This window comes from Malaclemys terrapin, chromosome 18 (assembly GCF_027887155.1).
Source record: "Malaclemys terrapin pileata isolate rMalTer1 chromosome 18, rMalTer1.hap1, whole genome shotgun sequence".
NCBI classification, from domain to species: domain Eukaryota; kingdom Metazoa; phylum Chordata; order Testudines; family Emydidae; genus Malaclemys; species Malaclemys terrapin.
The window spans coordinates 11094540-11115927 of NC_071522.1; positions in this window are offsets into that span (position 1 = coordinate 11094540).

The window sequence follows — 21388 nt, forward strand, 5'->3', positions numbered from 1 at the left end:
TTAACCAGTGTGCAGAGCCCAGATGCGTTCAGCCCGTGTCTGCAGGCTACCCTGACACTATAGTCACTTGGATTATCTTTCCCCGGGTCTTCCTCCCGTTGCAACAGGCGGATCCTCATTCAGTGGCATGTTACGGATAAAACATCGAGGTGAGCTGCTGCTTCTCCCCCAAATTGTTTTTTGCAGCTTGCCCGCCGGGTGGAGGCAGTCTACAGAAGCAAAACACTAAACAAGTGATTTTTGTTAGGGCAGCTGGTAGCACCAAGTACGCCATGGAAATGTGGGTGTCAACCTGGAGCTACACAATGCTGAATCAGGCTCGTGGGGACTTCCCTAAGATGCATCCACAGTACAATGGTGTGCTCTAGTACATGGAACTCTGTGCTTAGACTCAGGAGACCTCGGTTGTATTTCCAGCTTGACCTGCTGGGTGGCCTTGGGCAAGTCCCTTCCCCTCGCTGTAAAATGGGGCGAAGGCTATTGACCTCCTTTGTAAAGCGCTTTGAAATTTTCAGATGAAAAAGGCTATATAAAAAGCTAGGTATTTTTATATTTTCAAGCAGAGCAGCCCTGTAGTGTGGCTTCTTGGGGTGTAGCATACAGTGGTAAAATATTTACCAGTACAGAGCAGGGTCTTGCAGGATCATTATTCATGAAATTACACACTTGAGACATACACCTCTATCCCGATAAAATGCGACCCGATATAACATGAATTCGGATAGAACGCGGTAAAGCAGTGCTCCAGAGGGGCGGGGGGGGAGGAGGACTCCACGCTCCGGCGGATCAAAGCAAGTTCAATATAATGCGGTTTCACCTATAATGCGGTAAGATTTTTTGGCTCCCGAGGACAGCGTTATATCGGGGTAGAGGTGTAGTTCTAAGGGCCAATTTCTGGATACATTGCCCATCTCCCCTGCCTATCTGCACTCTACAGGAATAAACACTGCCTATAAGCATGGGACAGGGAGGCTAGGGACCAACCTCCCCCTTCCCCCCGGATCTCAGGTGGGGGGAGGTTAATTGAACAACTTTATAAGGAGCCCTAAACTTGGGCTGAGCTGGTCCTGGAAGAGTGACAGAGAATTGTTTGTGGGAAGAGTAAACTTTGCCACTATTCCCTGTGTGCAAGCTTGAACCACGCTGCCTTACTGTTAGATCCATTCCGCTGGGAGCCCATCAGAATGAATTGTACATTTGTAAATAAAAGTAGAGCAAGGTAATTTATTAATCTCATGTCTGCTGTTCACTCTTCTGCAAGAAAGCACCTGCTTCCATGCACGCTGTTCTGCCCAGCCTGTGATGTGTGACTTTGTTTTACTTTTCCAAGGTTCATCTCAGTGGTGCTGCATGAGGGTGAAATCCAGCAGTCGGGGCAAACCCTCATTTAAGTCAATGGGAGCATTTGCCAGAGTGAGGACTGCAGCATCGGGGTCTTAAAAGCATACGTTTATGGGAGTCTGACTGGAGGAATGAATTCAGCGACAAATATAGCGGAGGTGAAAATAACAGTAGCAAGCTACTGTCACTCTCAGATATAGTGGTATTGGGAGTGGCTCTGGCAGAGTACCAGGAATTTACAAGTGAGGAATTTAGAATCACCGTGGGAGCATCTTTTATGCGTTATCGCATAGCACAGCATCTAATACAGTGTCGGAGCTTCTTAGGGAAACTGTGCCAGGCGTCAGAGAGAAGGGTGAATGCATTAAAAATGAATCGTGCCGTGTGTGTCTGCTACTCACTTTCATTTAGTTATAATCTGGCACGGGGAGTAGGAGGTTAGCTCAAAATTTCCATTTGTCACTGTCTCAGCCATAAGGGGGAAGTGGGGAGAGAGAGTCCCAAATCTCCATTCCATTTATATATTAAGTATGCGTGCACGCACACACACACACACACACACACAGAGTCTGTGTAAATATTTAGTACACAAGATCTCACACCAGCTGAGGGCCTGGCCCCTGTTAAAGGGATTTCACTGTTTTTTTTCTAGAGAATAAGCTATATGCATAAATGAGAAAAAAATATAACAACATCTTCCCTAGGTGCCCAACTAAGGCCTGATAATAAAGAAAAAAGAATTCAGTGGAGCAGGGAACCAGCACCTAGGTCTTCCGCCTCTTAGCTGAGTGCTCTCACCACTCACCCCAGGCTACAGCACTGTGTTTTCTCTCTTATTCTTTCATTATATTGGGGAGACTGAGGAAGCCTCACATCAGAATATCCCACAGCCCAGTCATTGAGGGATTCACCTGAGAGGGAGCAGATCCACTTTGAATCTCTTCTCCCCACTTCTCCATCATAGGCGAGAACCCTCCGCACTGGCCTACAGTTTATAAGGGAGATCAATGGCTGGTGTCTTGGTAAAATGGCTTTGGTGCCTAAACCCAAGAGAGGGTTCACAGCTGAGAATCCCAAGCAGGGACCTGCCAGCAGTCCTGACTTAGGCACCTTTCTCCAAGAGAGGGGCCGGGCTTGTCACCTCCCATAGGCTCTTTGAGGCAAGAAGCTGCCTATTGTGCTAGCTTTTGTGCCTCCCCTCTCTGAAGCCCCTCTCTTTCGCCATTCGTTGTACAGGAAGCCTAGGCACTGAACTCAGGTTTTGTGAATCCGGTGATGTTCTAGGCTGAGCATCACAGTGCCTAAGTTTCTTTGTGAATCTAGCCCACAGACTTTTTGGGCAGTGAGGGTCTAATTCTTCTCTCACTGATGCTGGTGAGAATATTTAAGTCAATGGACTTATTTTAGTTTAACCTAGTTAAACGAGACCTGAATCTAGCACCTGGTATTTGGAGCAGATGATTATAAACTGGTAGTACTGGAACTATGACAGAAGATCCTGCCCTGAAGTATACCAGCGTAAGAGTTTAAAGACCAGAGCCTCAGCGGGTCCATTTGCACCATCGGAGGATCTAGTCCTTAATCTGGCATAATTCCATCGGAGTTATTGAAATTACTGCAGATTTACCCGGATGTGATTCAAAGCAGAATTTGCCCCCCGCCCGCCCCAATTATTATGCCTTTGGTATATGTTGGTGTCATGCTGAAAGGATTCTTCAGAATCAAAATGATGCATTATTTATGGAAAATATAATATTTATCAATCAATACCAATAAATATTTATGTACACATAATAAAAAGAGAGTGACCATATACAATGACAAACATGTGGTCGAATGAGTGTCCTTGTACTTGGGGAACTTTTGCAAACAAACAAGATAGATACAAATAAACAAATGTCACTGGGTAAATAGGATACCCAGTGTACATACTCACTGCTTTCAGGTAGCTGATTTTAACATTTCCTTAAAAGCCATAAGGAAAGGAGCCTAGTTATCCAGAGTTCCATGGATGCAGTCAGGATTTTAACCCACTTTTAAAGGTTCACAAGGATGGGGCTTAACAGATACAGCTGGATGAACAGTGGAGAAAGGTTCTTCATTCTGAATTGCTTTTACCTTGTAGGTGGTGCTAGAGAGACCTAGGACTATGCTTTCTAATGAAATTCTGGGCAGTGCAAGATTGCAAGCAGTGGAGAAAGGGATTCCTTTTGCCCTCTCTCCCCTTTGTTACGCGCACAATGGCTGTTCTGTCCTATGTAAAATAACTTTCACATCAGCAATTCTATTACCTTTAATTAAAAGCAACAGCAACTAAAAATTGTGCTTCACAGCTTGTCGTAACAGCAATTTCCCAGTAAGGACCTGGCTGTGCTGCATGTCACATTTCTTGGAACAGAAGTGACTTCTGCATCACTTACAAGTTATATGGTAGTGCCTCAAATTCAGGAGAGTTGATAGTAATTTACCACTCTGCACCATTGCCCACTAGAGTTTGTGTGTACCACACCCACTGTATACAACTATTTCATCACATAGTTCCTTTGTTGGTATGTGATAGCCCCATCCCCAGCCCTTTGACTGGGCTTGGGTCTTTTAGCAATGGGACATTCAAAAGCACTCAGTATTGGCCTAACTCTGACTGTGAGGGGAGCAAAGAGAGCTTCACAGTTCATTTCAATGGGAGCAAAGTTAGTCTGATGCGGAGACATTTTGAAAATCCCAGCCTTGTGGTCTAAGCACTGCAGAGCAGGGACTGTTTCTGTTTGCCCAGCGCACAAACTAAGGGGCTCCCAAATCCTGATTAAAGTCTGATGATCAGTAAATAAAAATATACTAAAATACATTTTGGTATCAATATTTGGGGTAGGGGAAGAAACTTGGGCTGTGTGTGTGTTAAGGGAGCTGGACTGGGTACTGTCAGCCATCCCGCGAATGCTCATAAAAGGGTGGGCTGGCTAATAGGCTGACGACTTAATGGAAAGTTTGCTGGAGTTTTTGAACATGTGGATTTGATAAGCTTATGGTAGATATGATTTCATTTGACCTTGCTTTTCCTTTAACTCACAGAGAGGATATATTCCTTTTAGGTTATTTATATTTTTGTAACAGTTTATCATTTCCTTCCTAGGAGATCACACAAGCGAGGATTTCACATCAAAATAGAACAATTCTCCTCTTGACTTTCAGGTACGCTGTAGTCTGTGTTGCCAACGGTGACGCTCTACCAACCTCTCACCATTTAATTGAGCAATGAAAGGCTGAGATGGCTCAAATGTTGTCCTTGCCATTGCCACTTTCGGAGGCTTTGCTGTTTCTGGGAACCCATGTCTGTTTTGAATTCCCACATCTTCACAGACTTCGTTATGGAGCTATGAAATTGCCCTTAATTCTTCTTCTGCTGCTGCATGATTCTCACCTTCCATGTCATTCTACGCGTGTTAGCTGGTGGTTTGGGCTGTCAGATGATAGCCATGCTCATGCATTGCTCCTTTCTCTACTAACTCTCTGAGTCTGCTTCAAGTAACAGAGCCAAGATGACAGGCACTACATTGCTATAGAATGTGATGGGGATGAAACCGCTCAGGTTCTACAGCCTTGTGTGATAGGGGATCTATAGAAATTACTCTGAAATCCTATAGTCTCTGAGCTGCATTAGGGCAATTCCATACTGCTCCCCGAATAAAAAAATGCCTCTAAAACTGGCACAGCCAGCCCTTGGAGGATCACTGGGTGCGGTAGAGATGAATGAAAGGTTCCTATGCCATCTCCCAACTGCGAGGCTGTGGCATGGCCACAAGGGTGGGGGATGTAACTAGCTCTTCCCCAGTCTCCAGTAACCCCAGTTGATGGAATGGTCCCTTGAGGGCCTTTGACAGTAAGTGTAAATGTAAACAGCTCTGGATTCCTGCAAGTCACGCCAGGGACCTGGGCAGCACAGAGCCCTCTCACAACCTGAAGTAGCACAAAGACCGTGTAAACCCTGCTCCTGAGCTGCACCAGGCCGTCGTAGGCCATTGAGGAGGACTGGGGGCTATACAATTTAACAGAGATTTAACATAATCTTTCCTACAGAGGTCTATTAGAGAGTGTGACGGGACACACCACTCACCGCTAGTCAGGCACCTCCTCCTGGCCACCCTGGGGATTAGCTCATCAGGTCAACACCCATTCCCAAGGTTGCAGGCCATCACGCCATCTCTCTGGTCTGCAGCTCCTCTCTCACTCCGGGAACTGCAGCGTTCTCTTCATGACTCATCTCTCCGGCTGGGTCACTCAGCATCCCCCTCCCCCGCCCCGCCTTCCAGGGTATATTGAAGTCTTTCCTTCAGCAGCCCTAAGCAGTCTTCCCATTCGCTGCCTCAAGTGTCACTCCTTCAGTGGCTGGTAAGGGAACCTAGGCCCACCCACTACTCCAGCTTCCAGTCCAGGGACCCTCCACCCAGCAGTTACTCTTCCAGCCCTCACTACTCCTTCCTACCACACCTAGTCTCCCCTTTCCCTAGAAGTACCAGCCCCATCTCCCTCTTCCCAGGGAATGACTCCTCTTTCCCAGCAGCTGCCCCTGGTCGTTGCCCGCTTCCAGGCTTTAAAGGCCCTGCCTATTCCTGCACAGCTGAACCTGCTTGCAATCAATTCCGTGCTCCCTGGCTCTTCCTCCAGGTGCAGCCTATGGAGTTAATTGGCCTTACCAATCCTGTGTGGGGCAGCCACCCCATCACCAAGGGATATCATTATCTATTGAATACTATGCAACAGTTCAAAAAACCTATAGAATAAAAGATAATTTTCTCCTGAAGCCATATAATGTTTCAATAGGCCATGATCCTTTTGCTGCATGGCTGCAGCTGAGTCCTGGGGTCAAAATCAGCCCTGATGCAAGAGGGGGCAACTTCCCTGCTGTTAATAAAATTCTACTGATTGATACCAGGGCACATCTGAATGTGGCCCTTCATCTTTAAAGGGAAAATGCAAAATATTTGTAAAATACTAACAATGATTTTTTAAAAATTACTTACGATCCCATGCACCAGTGTGTCAGCCGGTGTAAGTCAGCAAAACTCCACTGACATCCCGGAAGAATTTACACCGACTGAGGATCTGGCCCTAAATCATTAGCAATGCATTTGCAGAGTTAAATTCTATATTAAACCAAGCAGGCTGTAGTGCAGAGGGACAAATGCTGTTTGCCTTTCTTAGGTGAGTGGTTCCATTGATCTTGTGTGAACAGAAGCCATGCTAGACATTCAGACACCAATATGAAAAACCAAGTAAGTCTAAAAAACAAACTGCAACATCTCAGTGAACATAAATGAAAACAAACGTGCTCAGCAGAGCCACGAGAAGCTAATAGTCATTTCAGCAGTAAGCCGCCAGCAGAGCAGTTAAATCCATCCTGCCTGCTACATGTCCTTTCTTGTTCTTTCACATTGGGGCTCGTTGCTTTTAACCTTGATGCTACTATCTACAGGCACCTTTTTTTGGAATCTCCTGCACTGCTGGTTTTGGAAATAGAAGATTGGGAAGGTGAGGGGCTAGCAATTAATATCAACACAGACTAGTTGAAGGGGCGAATAGTCCAGTGGTTACAGTGCTAGCCTGGCACGCTGGCAAGTTGGGTTCATTTGCCTGCTCCATCACAAACGTCTTGTGTGACTTTGGGCACATTACTTCATCACTCTGTGCATCAGTTTCCCATCGATACAATGGGGATAATAGCACTTCCTTACCTCACAGGGGTAGCCAGCTATGTTGCTATAGATATATGGGCATATGCTAAATAAGGTATAGAGATGGATTCAGGCCATAACACACAAAACTACAGGTCTCAGGCCTGGAAGATATTTAGCTTAGCCAGACAAGGCCTCAGGCCTAAAGAAAGTCTTGACATAATCATAGAATCATAGAATATCAGAGTTGGAAGGGACCTCAAGAGGTCATCTAGTCCAACCCCCTGCTCAAAGCAGGACCAATTCCCAGCTAAATCATCCCAGCCAGGGCTTTGTCAAGCCGGGCCTTAAAAACCTCCAAGGAAGGAGACTCCACCACCTCCCTAGGTAACGCATTCCAGTGTTTCACCACCCTCCTAGTGAAATAGTTTTTCCTGATATCCAACCTGGACCTCCCCCACTGCAACTTGAGACCATTGCTCCTTGTTCTGTCGTCTGCCACCACTGAGAACAGCCGAGCTCCATCCTCTTTGGAACCCCCCTTCAGGTAGTTGAAGGCTGCTATCAAATCCCCCCTCATTCTTCTCTTCTGGAGACTAAACAATCCCAGTTCCCTCAGCCTCTCCTCATAAGTCATGTGCTCCAGACCCCTAATCATTTTTGTTGCCCTCTGCTGGACTCTTTCCAATTTTTCCACATCCTTCTTGTAGTGTGGGGCCCAAAACTGGACACAGTATTCCAGATGAGGCCTCACCAATGTCGAATAAATAACTAACCAGTACGTGATCCTAGAAATTGTCACAAGATTGTGAGGACCCTATATCATAAGATAGAATGCTGCATGATGTGTGTTAAACTGCTGATATTTAGGGAATATATACTGCAGTTAAGGCTGGCTAGATTAATTCTGGGATTTTTGCAGATACAGTAGCCGCATTTTGGGAACTGAATGTTTCAATTTTTCATTTCAAAACCACTTTGTGAAACAAAATTTTGTTTTATATAAAACATTTAAATAAAGGTTTTACAGGGTGAAAACTGGAAAAAACTTTTCAATTGGCTCAAAATTATTTTTTTCATCATTTCACATCATGGGAAATTTTAACTTTGTTTTGTTCCATTTAGGAATGGAAAAAAAATCACCCTCACAAACTTTCCGCAAAATGTAAACTACAGTTGCCAGCCAGCTCTGCTGAGCACCCACAGCCCCCACTGATTACAACGCTCAGAGTCCAATCTCGCAAAAGACCCAGCAGAACATTTAAGCATGTGCTTAATTTTCAGCAAATATGTAGCACCACCAAAGTCACTATAATCCATGGGACAATGTGCTTGCTTTGGCTTAAAGTTATGCACATTTTTCTGAATTGTAGCCTAAATTCCTCTGTTGAGAAGCTGAGCACCATGCTCTTCTATAGGCCTGAGCGCACCTTGTAGGATCAGGTCCCTGGTCTGTAGATTCAGCAGGTCTCTTAATGCGACAGTAGATTCCTTTGTTAAGGAACAGACAAACCAGCATTTTCACCCCTTGCGACAAAATGCTCGATTCATTATCCCGCAATTAAATATTTAACTAAAATAGTTTTCTCTTTTGGAAAGTAAGTGCAATAATAATAGCAATAAAAAAGGATTCAATTTAGCATCATGAGGCACAAAACAAATGTATGATTTGATTTAACTGAATTTAGGATGTTTTTAATGACAAATTAGGTTTCAGAGGAACACTGATTGATATTAATGGTGAAAACATGTTTAGTTTACTGCAGCTTTGTTATGCCTTGTCGGTCTCTCCTAATAAGATCTGAAAACTTCTGAGCTTTCCAAGCCCTGCAGTTTTCCCTAGTGTACAGCCCTGTGGTTTTTTCTGTTGTGGAGTCCTGCCAATGCAAGACGTTGATCCACCATGTGGGCCAAAGCAGCAGAAGAAGGTTAATCTATTTCATTGCCTCTCTCTCCCTCTCCTCAGGAGCAACCACTTCAAGAAGCATCTGTCTAGCCTGGTGCACTGAGATCCAGAAACACTCCTAATTACTGTGATTACATTTCTCAGCAGAAAGCTGGGGGCAATAGGGAGGGAAATGCACATACCAAATCAAAATTACTTAAAGCCTCCTACTTTAAAAATTACATTTCAAAAGAAAATAATGAAGCAGGGCAGATGCTCATTGAAGTGGCTCCTTCAGAGGTGAAAGGAATGACAGAAAATGTGAGGTGATGAGTCAGGGGAATGCAGACATCAGCACAGATGTTACCATGCCTCTCTGAAACGGAACTGTCAAGATGAAAACCATGGGCCAGAGCTCAAGTGTAGCCAGGGTCAGCTCTGCTGAAGCCAATTTACATCAGTGGCAGATCTGGTCCATAATGATGAACCCATAGAGAATTTTTCAAAACCATTGTCTGTTTTTTGTTTGTTTGCCATAGTTTTATTGCAAGTAAATGTCGCTTCAGTCATCGGTCAGGACACAGGAGCATAGGAGCTGTTTTGAGGGTTCCCTGTAGACAGAGGGAATCTTGAAGGTTCTGGCTGGTTTATAGTTGCTTTGTGCAAATGGAGCAACACAGAGTGGACTGAGTGCATCCAACCCTAAGCCATTTTGCCAGCTTTTATTGATGTCCCACTTGCAAAATACAATGGTTTCCTACTTGGGGCTTAAATTCCTATCTTCCAATCTAACCAGTGCATTGGAACCAGCAAGCTCCTGCCTAAGAAAGGCAGTGTGGTCTGGTGGATAGTGGCCTGCATTAGGTATCAGGAATCATGGGTTCTCTGCCACTGACCTGCTGTGTGACCTTGGGCAACTCATTTCACCCCCCTGTGTTACTTTTTTCTCCTCCCACCTTTTCTCAGTCTGATTCATTTAGACTGTAAGATCTTTGGGCAAAGGACTGTCTCTTACTATGTGTATGTACAGCTCCAGGCACAATGACTGGACTCCAGATTTTGCACAGCTCCTGATTTTGATTGGGGCCGTTAGAGGCCACTGAAATATAAGTCTTCTGGCTTTTTTGTTTCCTTTTTTCCCACCCCTGTCTTTATAGGGAAACGTAGCGAAGACTTAAAATATTTTAAATCAAACATTCCTCTGATGGTAATTTTAGACTCAAGGGAAAGACATGCCTGAGTCTGTCTCACTAAATACCAGTACCTAACTGCCAGATCCACTTGCAATTCCTCTCAAATTCAGTGAACTTAAACTCTGAGGATTAAGGCTGTTTGTTAGGTCTCGCTTTTGTATAACTTTAAGGCATCCAATGCACTGTGCAAAATGCAGCTGCACAAAATTGTTTGGGCAAGTGGAAGCAAGTGGCCTAATTCTTCTGCAAGCTCAGGTTACTGGGTTTTTCCACTGACAGAAAAAGAGAATTTAGAAAATGTGTAGGTGGCCTTCAGACCTCTCACTTCTCTAGAAAAGAAAATCATTTCCACTTACAATCTATTTTCCCCCTTACTAGCTATGTTCTCTTGTAAGTCCTGTACCTAACCTTTCAACACTGGCCTATTCAAGCGGACAATGACAGTATTTATTACCACTTATGTCACTTATCACTGCAGCTGTTAAATGCATATTGAACATTATAAAAACAACTGACCTGTCAACTAATAAATAACATTAAAGAGCCATGCCTGCATTCTGCACACATGAAACATGTTGTTATAAATGCATATATACACATTCATCCATGGCGTAACTCAGTGGAATTTCACTAGTCATTAATTTGGCCCCAAAAGATTAATCAAAAAGCCCTCCCAAGCAAATTATAAAATCAAATCAAAGTTAAACAAGCGGACTTTTTTAAAAACAAAACTGGCCTTTTTGCAAAATGAATTTTTTTTGGCAACAATTGTATCAACATGTTTTGTTTTTCATGAAAAAAAATCATCATAAAGCTCTCAATTTAACTATTTTAAATGGATTCTTTTTTCAGTAAATGAAGTGCTGATAAAGTTTTCAATGACCTTCCCATGGTCTCTAATGGCCTTTGGATCAGGCCCTAGAAACCTACCTCTTTTTCAATGGCGAAAGTATTCAGTCTCTATTGTGATTTGCAGACTCCATCTACCCATTTTTGAAATCTATTCTCCAGCATGGAGATGGCCAGATAACTGCTACACAATGGGAAATTAACTGTGAATGTTCTTTTGGCTAACTGCTGTGCAGCTAACACTGCTCATGCACTGAACAGTTTGAGCCGGGCGGGGCAATGGGAACATGCATGTGTAATTTAAAGTAATCAGAACAGGGCTGTATAGCATTCCAGAAAGGTATTGTCTCGTTCATAGAATCTAGCCTGTCCTGAAATAATGTAATCCATTGATTCATTTCTTACTTATAATCGCTCGGAGTTCAGTTAAACTCATACTGAACTGCATGGAGATAAAATGCTACAGGCAATCTGAAACAGTGTATTAAAATTTGTCCATCGACAGAAATCAATCAGCTAAATGAGTTCAATCCTTTTAACCTGAGTTAAAAACAAGGCAATTTTCAGGCTCTTTGACAATGTGGACAAATAATTTCCACAGCCCTATCTAAGAGGTTTAAACAATCCAAACTTTGGTCTCATCAACTACACGTTTTCCATAAATATAGCTGGTATAATTACCTACTTCTTAGTAAGATGGCTGTCATATTGGTGAATACATGGGGGTTTGAACTGGGGATTGCCAAAGCTAAAAGCATGAGCAGCTACAGCTTGAACTAGGGGTTATAAAAACTCATTATCCTCTATGTCAATCCACAGAGGAGAACATACTCTCACAACTGGGATACACTAGCACCAGGGAAGGCTTTACTGGCCTGGATTGCAACCCAGAAAGCCATGGCATTTCCTAATTCTTAGTGATCAGGAACCTTTAAAGATCCAGAGTTTCGGTTTGGATTAGAGACAGTTAAGTAATCAATTTATTTAAGGAAGGAACTTTCTCATTTAAAAAAAATATTCGGTGAATTTCCCCTTTGTTATTTGCCCAGATTATAAAGCACGTTAAATAATTCTCAGATGGCCAGCACAAAACCTGTTTTGAGTGCTAAAGTAAGGTGGAGTGGTATAAACTTCTTGAGCTGGCTGCTCTGAAAAATCATGACGTCTGAACGTGAAATCCATGGGACTACTCACATGCTTAATATTAAGTACGTGTTAAGTACTTTTTGAACTAGTGCCTACAAAATTAGAACATAACTGGGCCATGTACACAGGTGAATGCATTACACATTCAAATAAGTGTTCATGCACAGTTTTTTCCCAATATCTGTCCAGCTCCCATTGCCTGCCATTGTTAATCCAGCAAATTTTGAATGATTTCCAACCAAAACAATAAAAGAACCCAACTCAGTTATTAATAATTGTTCTTATCTAGAGAGCTGGTCAGCAACCAGAATTTCCATTCCATGGGAAATTCTGACATTTTGAAAATCGCTTTCATTCTGAATAAAAATGTATGAAATCAAGGCCACTGTTTCACACAAGCATGAAGTAAAAGGAAATAACTGTGGTATCTTAAGCCAGTTCTACACAGTTTTTGTACTGATATAACTATGTTGGTTGGGGAGGAGTATTTTTTTTTTTTACCGACATAGTTATACCAATACAACCTCTGCTCTGGATGCACTTATGGACCATGACCCCATTGTGCTAGGTGCTGTATAAACACAACAAACAGTCCCTACCCCCAAGAGTTTACAACAATCTAAGTAAGTATCAGACAAGAGACCAACAGGTGGATATAGTCAGATGAGGGACTATAAGGAAATAATGAGACAATATTTGTCATTCGGTCTCAGCATGCTAGTGGCATGCCCATTGTCAAGTTTTTTTGCGGGCATCATGGCAAAGGAAAATTTTAAGGAGGAATTTGTTTCCATACCGAAAAAGATTATACTGGTATAAGAACTTTTATACCAATATAATTGCATTCACTCTAGGGCATTGTATCACTTTGACAACACCTGTATAGTTATGGCAGTACAACTTTTACACGTAGACAAGGTATTATACGCCCCTATGTGATAGTGGGTGTAAATGTTGACTTTGTAATGGAGACCACTGGATATTAGCACCGCTCAGAACAGTATGTGCTAGCACAGATTTTATATTTTAAGTGGTTATTGAGAAAGATTTGCAGATTAGTTTGGTTCTTGAATAAATCAGGTGTGGTCAAAATTCATGGCAACGGCTAATGTGATAATTTCCATAGAAAATCAGCTAGTCCCTAGAGGTGGGATTGGAGAGCCGGTGCAAGATTTTGTGTCACAAAATGGTCATTGCAGAACTAAAGTGTTGCTGGGTTTTTTCTGAGCTGTTCCTTGTGAATGTTTGTACGGTGACAGTTCAGTTTAGTGAAACATTCCCTCCCCATGCAATATTTGCCAATAATTAACTTTCTTCATATGCAATTAGCTTCCCCTCACCTCTTTCCAGCATATATATGTGGTGTGCCAATATTTTTCATATGCACGACCCCCACTTGTGTGCTTTCTGCTGGCTGCATTTCTAACTGAAACTTTTTTAAAAAACATTCTTTTGCCTCATTTGTCATCCCCCTGAACTACACTTTCTTCCCCTCTCCCACTACATGATTTATAAATCCTCCTTTCCCATCTTGGGAATATCTGTTATAGCAGCCCTTGAAATATCCAGATGAAAAGGAGATAATTGCTTACAAGTGTCACCTCAGCCCCTTGATCTGCCAAAAATGTGTGTGTGTTGTCTCCTATCAAATTCCTGCGTGGACTGATGTAAAAATTGCTTTTGAACAATTTTAAAATTTGTTCTTGCTGGGGAATACAGCGTGTTCAGGAATTGTATGACAAGAACACCTGCCATTGCAGCCTGTGAGGGAGGATGTTAGCTATTATTATGAAAACATCCTATGATGACACAACCATGAACTACAAGAGATAGCATACTAATCCTATAGTCAAGTCATTCCTGAGCTGCCTGATAGGCAGTAGCAATTCAGATTGCTTCATATCTATTAAGCACAGTACTGTCTGGTGTTATTTATATATTATGTACCAAGCCTACCGAGATTATTTCTGGACGGAGAGAATATGGAGCACATGATTAGAGCAGCAGTTTGGAGTTCTAGGTTCTAGTCCCAACTCTGCCACTGATTCACTGTGTGACATTGCGTTGGGGATTAGTCTTTCTTCTGCTAGATCTTTAGGGCAGGGATGTCTTTTGTTGGGTTAGTACAGCACCTAGCACTAGGAGGTCCTGATCCATGCCTGTGGCTCCTGGGCACTACAACAATCCTACGTTTATTATTACTAGGCAAATACTTAGTACACTGTAGAAATAAAAGCAATAATGAACAACGATAGCATCAAGATTTAATGACCAGATGTATTGGCTGGGAGATTAATATAGACCATGGTCAATATTTACCTTAAGGGATAAGGTATATTGATATTCACGGAGGTCATTGAGTCAGTTTATGTATCATTACATACAGTCTGAATGCTTTCACTTTGTCACGGAGTCCCCGAGCGATGCTCTGGAACTGCTCCCCACAAAGCCAGTCAGGACTCTGGGGAGCTCCTCTCCCATGGAGCAGACTGTTTTCAGGGCAAGAAGCTCACACGGCTTCACCTCCTGGGTCTGACCTTGGAGCATTCAGCATATGCCCCTCCGTGCGCTTCCCACAGCGAGTCCGCCCAGGCGGGGTCCTGGGGAAGCCAGAGGGTCCTGCACGCACCCCCACTTCGCAGTCAGACATGACTCTCAGCCAGCCAGTAAAACAGAGGTTTATTAGATGACAGGAACACGGTCTAAAACAGAGCTTGTAGGTACAGAGAACGGGATCCCTCAGCCAGGTCCATTCTGGGGCCCAGCGAGCCAGACAACCCCGTCTGCCCTCACTTCCCGTCCCCAGCCAGCTCCAAACTGAAACCCCCTCCAGTCCCTCCTTTCTGGCATTTGTCTCTTTCCCGGGGCCAGGAGGTCACCTGATCTCTTTGTTCACCTTTAGCAATCCCCTTGCAAAGGGGGAAGGGCCCTGGCCATTTGTTGCTAGGAGACAGATTGTCGGTCATTTATGCACACTGGAGACTTAAGAAATGCATAGGGGAAACTAAGGCACCCACACAGTATTCAGAGAAAACAGTCCCACTTTGTCACACACTTCATTAAAATACATGCACATTTCTTCACTGTAGCCATTATCTTAAAATATGTAACTCCCTCCCCCACACTGGTTTTCAAATTAACATTTGCTGGGATGTAGTTAACATATATTGTTACTCGTACAGTCTAAGCAGCGTTGGTGCCAGGGACGTCTCTGCTGCTCCAGCTGCTGCATTTTCAGCTGTGTCAAATCTCCATTAAAAAAAAAAAAAAACCACCCCTGTGTATGAAAAACACACGACTTTCTGCTGTGGCTGTCCTTTAATTCTATTCCTTTTTTGTTATTTAAAACACTTTTGTGTAAGGGGCAAGACACTATAAAAAAAACTATATTGCATCATATATTGTAGAGCCCGGGACTACTAAATTCAAGCTTTTCCCTCACGTCTCAGGAGATGAAAGGTAACTGTGCTCTGATCCAATGCATCCCTTAACACATTCATTTAACATATATTTTTAATTCTATAGTAACCACCTCCAACGCTACCCAGACTCCCATCTTCCATTGCCTACCAGGCAAAGCCGGGAAAGTTCTCCATTTTGTCTGAAACACGTATGGGTGTAAATGTACAAGGTACAGCTGACTGAGATCAGTTGGGGGGGGGGGGGGGGCTGTTTTGGTGAGAGATGCAAATCCCAAACTGATGCTTTTTAAGCTCTTACACAAACTAGACTGGGCCCCATTTAAAGTGTCTCCCGTGAGATTAAGAGACTCAGGATTGTGTTGACATGGTTCACAGCAGGCTGGAGGCATTTACTTGGAGTCTTCTGTAGCCTTAAGCCACCTTTGGAAATGCATCCCATGAAGGGCAGAGAATTAAAGAGGGAAGAAGAGAAGGGAGGGAGTTATGGGACAGCAAGCAGCAACCCCTGTTGTGGATTTACTTGAAAATACTTTGGATTTAAAGACTGCGTCCGATGAGTTCTGACTAGATTAATCTAGGTCTCATGATAGCAAACAATCTCTTACTTAGAAAGCTGAATAAAATCCAACAGTCTATGACTGGATTAGTGCGCTGACAGAGCTACACATGAAAAAAAAAAGTCTTAAAGACTGCAAGATAAAATGCATGCATTTGGAGATTAGATGGACCCCCTTTCTGGAAGGTATTACCCAATTGCATCTGCAGATGCAATCACATGTGGCAGTCTGTTTCATTGGATCTAGGGAGCTAATTCGCTAAGGATGGGATTTTCAGAAGCACTCATCATTGGTCTAACTCTCCTCCCTTTGAAGTCAAGGGGAATTTAATGATGGACTTCAAAGGGAGTAGTTAGGCCAATGTAAGTGCTTGTTGCAAATGACACCCATAGCTTGTAAATCCCCATGTGGGCAGAGCCTGTATCTCCTCTTTGTTCTGTACAACGTGGAATGCAATGTTCACACTGAAAAAAATAATAAATCACAGTATTAAACAATGTAGTCTCTGCGAGGAAGGAGGGTTTTGTGATTGAGGCACTAGGTAGGGACTCAGGAGATCTGCCACACAAGTTTTCTGTGTGACCCTGGGCAAGGGGCTTGGTCTCTTGGTGCACAGTTCCACATTTGTAAAATGGTAATAACCCCACTTTACCCTCAGTGCAGCAAATGAAAGGGGCTCTCAGACAGCCTGTTACAGTCCCTGACTCTCAGGGCAGACCCGGCTGTCCCAGTCCCTGGCAAAGGTTAGAGCATTGCCATAGGCAGCTCTCTCACTTAAACCAGCGGTCAACAGCCTTAAGGGACCGGGCATCAGCTGGAGCACAGTATAATCCCCACCCCAATGTGCTCCCTGCACAAGGGCTGAGTGGTGGTGGAGAGAGTGGAACAGGTGCTGTGTACAATCTCACCCACCCGGCTCAGCGGGTGGGAAAATTGATAGGACCAGCAGCATGATGGACAGCCCCAGCAGGAAGGGACGGGGAAGTGCACATTGGGAGTTGGGGGAGACATGCAGGGTGGTCCTTCCTTCTCCAGGGGCCTTTTCCTCCCATTGGTCAATCAGGGAGAGATGGGAGCTGATTGGCCTACCCCCTTCCTATTTAATTCAAAGCTTAAATCCATCTCTATCTTCTTATTCACCTGTGTCCTGACCAATAGCCTAGTATTAGCTGCTCCCCCCTCTCCCCCAGACAAATTCTCAGCTGATCAGATGCACCTACGTTCCTGGCAGTTTGCACCACCTCTGTTGAACACAATAGAGTATCTACGCCCACATCTCTCTCATTTTCTCTGAGTGCATCATTTTTTAGTTAGCACACTTTTAAAAAAGAAAGATTTCTTTTCTCGTGTGAGAGCACTAAGCTGGAATGAGAAAGGAGTAAGGAAAGGAAGATTCAGTGATCTGTCTTCATCTGTAATGTCATTTCTCTTCTCTTCACAAGAGTTTTACTGAAGGAAGGGGGAAAATAATAAGGAGAAACTCACTGGAAAATACTTAGAAAAGCAGAAAGTCAAGAAGAAATTAGGGCTTGCAACCACAGTAGGAGCTGTCAGTAATCAGTATGTGCCACCATATGTTTTAATAATTTCAGATTTCTCACATGTCTCTAGGGAACCTTACACAGTTTTGATGCTCTTACTACAGTTTCCAAACTTACGACTTTTCTCATCCATAAAAGATTTAGTTTACTCACATGGCAACCATATAGTGAAAAACAGGTGCAGCCATATAATATTTCTCTTTAATTACTGTTTTTGGGGGGGTGGGGAGGGGAGACAAGAAGACTTGAAAATTAATTATTCCACATTGTTAGAACAGGATGAACTACTTACTAATTATAACCGCGGCTTTAATTCAGGAGGTGCTGCTCAACATCCTATTAATCCATGTAAATATTAACAAATGTTTTTAACATTTTCTCTTCTCCCTACCTCTTGAAAAAACATCTGCTATGATGATGACACATTCAAATAACTGGGGAGCAGATTCTTTTTCCTTTGGAACATTTACTCAAGAGACATAAAACCTTTTCCCTGAGAATGAAAGAATACTTTTTGACTTCTCTGAGCTACTTTCTCTAGCATCGAGTTTGCTTTTATGACTTGTGGGCGAACAGCATGAATTCAAGGAAAAGCTTTTCTTCCATTATTTATTCATATTATCCTTTAAAGCAGATCCACTCAAGTATTCACAAACACTTCTTTAATTAATATATACATATGGATCTGCCTGTTAAACCCTAGCCCTATGCACAAACTTCCCCATGGTCCATTTTTCATACTCTGCCAGGGGTCTGATGACCAGATCGTATCAAAACAAAGCTGAAATCTCCATCCACAAAGGAATTGCGTTAGCTCTTACTGAATGTGAGTTTGCTGTGAGAAGTGCAGAAGGCCCCCAATGTTACTAAATTATGCATGATTGTGCATTCAGAGAATCCTCTGCTTTATTTGCTAGAGTCTCACTTGCCAGAACTCCCCAGGGAAGGTGGGGAGGAGCTTGTCAAAAGGAATACTGTCATCCAAAGAGTGAGGCTTTCATGGATTAACAAAGAGTCTGTTTTTTAGAGGCAACCTTTCCATAGTGGGGGGAGATTGAGCAAATAATCAAACTCAATCTGCAGCCACCATTCAAATATCTAACTGTCTGTTTGTGCCCACAAACCCAGCAGCGAACTTCTAAGTTACATCAGCTGCACCTATGAATGTTTTGACAGCCGCAGTACCTCAGACACAATTACAGATGTAAAATGGGAGGCTGCATTGAGGTCCCATTTAAAATCAGGCTTATAAAATCATGACCACTTTTAGGCACCAAGTGTATTTGAAGGAGCAGAAAATCTGCGCAGGTTGTTCACATACTGTGAAAGTGGAATTAAAACAATGAGTCTTCATCTCTCCACTCCTTCGCCTGTCTGGATATCACGCCATTTGGACAGGTCTCTGCTGATTTATATTAAAATGTAGACAGAGGTGGGGGGATATGGAACATTTGCTATGCATGGTATAACTCCTCAACAAGACTTCAGTCTACCTTCACAAGCTCTTGCTGACTATGTCAGCATCAGCACCCATGGTTTCTGCTATGTGTCAGCCAGCCACCTTAGGAAGTTGGCTATGGGCCAGAAATGGATACCAAAGAGACAGGCTGTCATGGGAGACAGGAAGGTTGGCCCTCTGTCGATGGCCAGAGCTCTGTGGGATTACTGACACACAGACCTCAGAACATCGGTAATGCTTAAGGGGGGTGCCCTTGCCCACTGCACATGCCGACAGAGTCCATCCCCTTAGTGTCATGGAGTTCTACAAGTGTGACCTCAGTTTTCTAAATTACATTAGCCCTCCTGGAGGGCTACTGTCAAAGGGGATGATCAAGCCCTGAATCAGACCAGGCTTGTGACATTCCACTCAGCCATCATGGAAGTTCAGAGCCTGGCAATGCTCATGGATGCCAAACAGGACCAGAAAGGCCAATAAAAGATTGTTTGGTTTTATAATATGGAGATATACCTATCTCATAGAACTGGAAGGGACCCCGCAAGGTAATTGAGTCCAGCCCCCTGCCTTCACTAGGAGGACCAAGTACTGATTTTGCCCCAGATCCCTAAGTGGCCCCCACTGAGCTATCCCTTCCCCCTTGAAGGGTTAGGTCTCTGAAGCCAAGATATAATAGGCCTGGGCAGTTGTTGACAGATAGAAAGTTAGAAGGATCCTCAGGGAATTGCCAAAATGTCAAGCTGATTTGTATGTAATCTGTTTGTCTAAAAGGTCTTCTTGCCTTCATTTGGTAAATACAATTTCAAATAAAAAAAAAATATCACAATGAAAATAGCTAACGTGCAATTTCTATCTGAAGTAAATAAAAATGCTGTGGTACCTAAGGAGGGTTGCTCTTGTGGTTAAGACAGTCAGATTCAGTTCACAGCTCTGCCATGCACTCCAGCATGACCTTAGGCACGTCACCTAATCTCCCTCTGCCTCAGGGCCCCATTTATAAAATGAGGTTCATGATAACGCTTCCTATCTCTCACACTTTGTCTGTCTTGTTTATGTCCAGTGTAAGCTCTTCAGGGCAGGGACTATCTCTTACTATGTGACTGTCCAATGCCTAGCATAACTGGGCCCTGATCTTGGTTGGACCTTTCAGAATGACTGCAATACAAAAACCAAGTAATAATAATGCCACTACTTGAAGTAACGTTAAAATGCTGTTTTATCTCACACACTATAATTCATATTTTTTCTCATGAGCCTACATATTTTCTATCCAGTTCTTTGAGCAACCATAAATGGCTTAACCTGTTAATATTCCTTACACCACATAGGCATAAAGGCTGCAAATTTTGAAAAGTGGCTTGTGATTTTGAGCCCCCAAATTGGGACACCTCAATGATCCTGATTTTTCAGAAGGTGGGTCCTCAGCACTATCGAAAAATCAGGAACCTTGTAAGTTCTCAGGCTGAGCACCCAAAAGTTGAGACATCCAAAATTACTTATGAAACTATTGCCCCCAAACTGTATTTGTTAGTCCCGTTTACTGGGATCACCTCCATACAAGCAAAAGGTGCAGTTAGCTAGTAGCCTGTGACAAAGTTTAAGCCAGTTTGGATCCACTACAGCTGTTCTTTTCCCGACTAACAGATGCAGTTCATTAGGGCTGACTAAGATGAATGCCCATATCTGCGGAACTCTCTTAAGTACTGTCCCCACGTACAGGGCCAATGAGATAAAATGCTTGCGTACAATGCATTACACTCTGTCATCTCACTTCTGCCAGCCCCTTGCTGGTGATTCAGAAGACTGAAATGAAAACAATTCAAGTTGAAGTGGCATGATACATTCTCTTACATAGGAATTGACCCAGAGAGGAGTTTCAAATTAAGGCTACTCAGAATAAGCATGAAGTAGCTAACAGCTTCAGCTTTCTCCACCTGAATGAACCTTAAATAGCAGAAAATTACAGGCTTGATTCGGATCTCACTTACACTAGTATAGCTCATCAGTAATTATACTAAAGTCAATGATGTAAAACCACTGTGAGATCAGCATCGGGCACAAGGACTGAATTCACCCAGTTAAATAGCATATAGGCGCATCCGAACATTTTCTATCACATCACGTTGTCTGCTCCATCCCACCTTGTGCTACTGCACATCAGTTAGCCAGAGTCAGTACTTAGGGAACCTTAAAGGCACACCTAAGTGCTGCAGAAGCATTAGCTGATTGGAGGGCACTCTTCTTTCTTATTCACCATTGAAACAGTGCTTTGGCATGTTATCAAAGGGCGCTGATAGAGTTGTTGTCTTTTAGATGAAAAGTAAAGTTG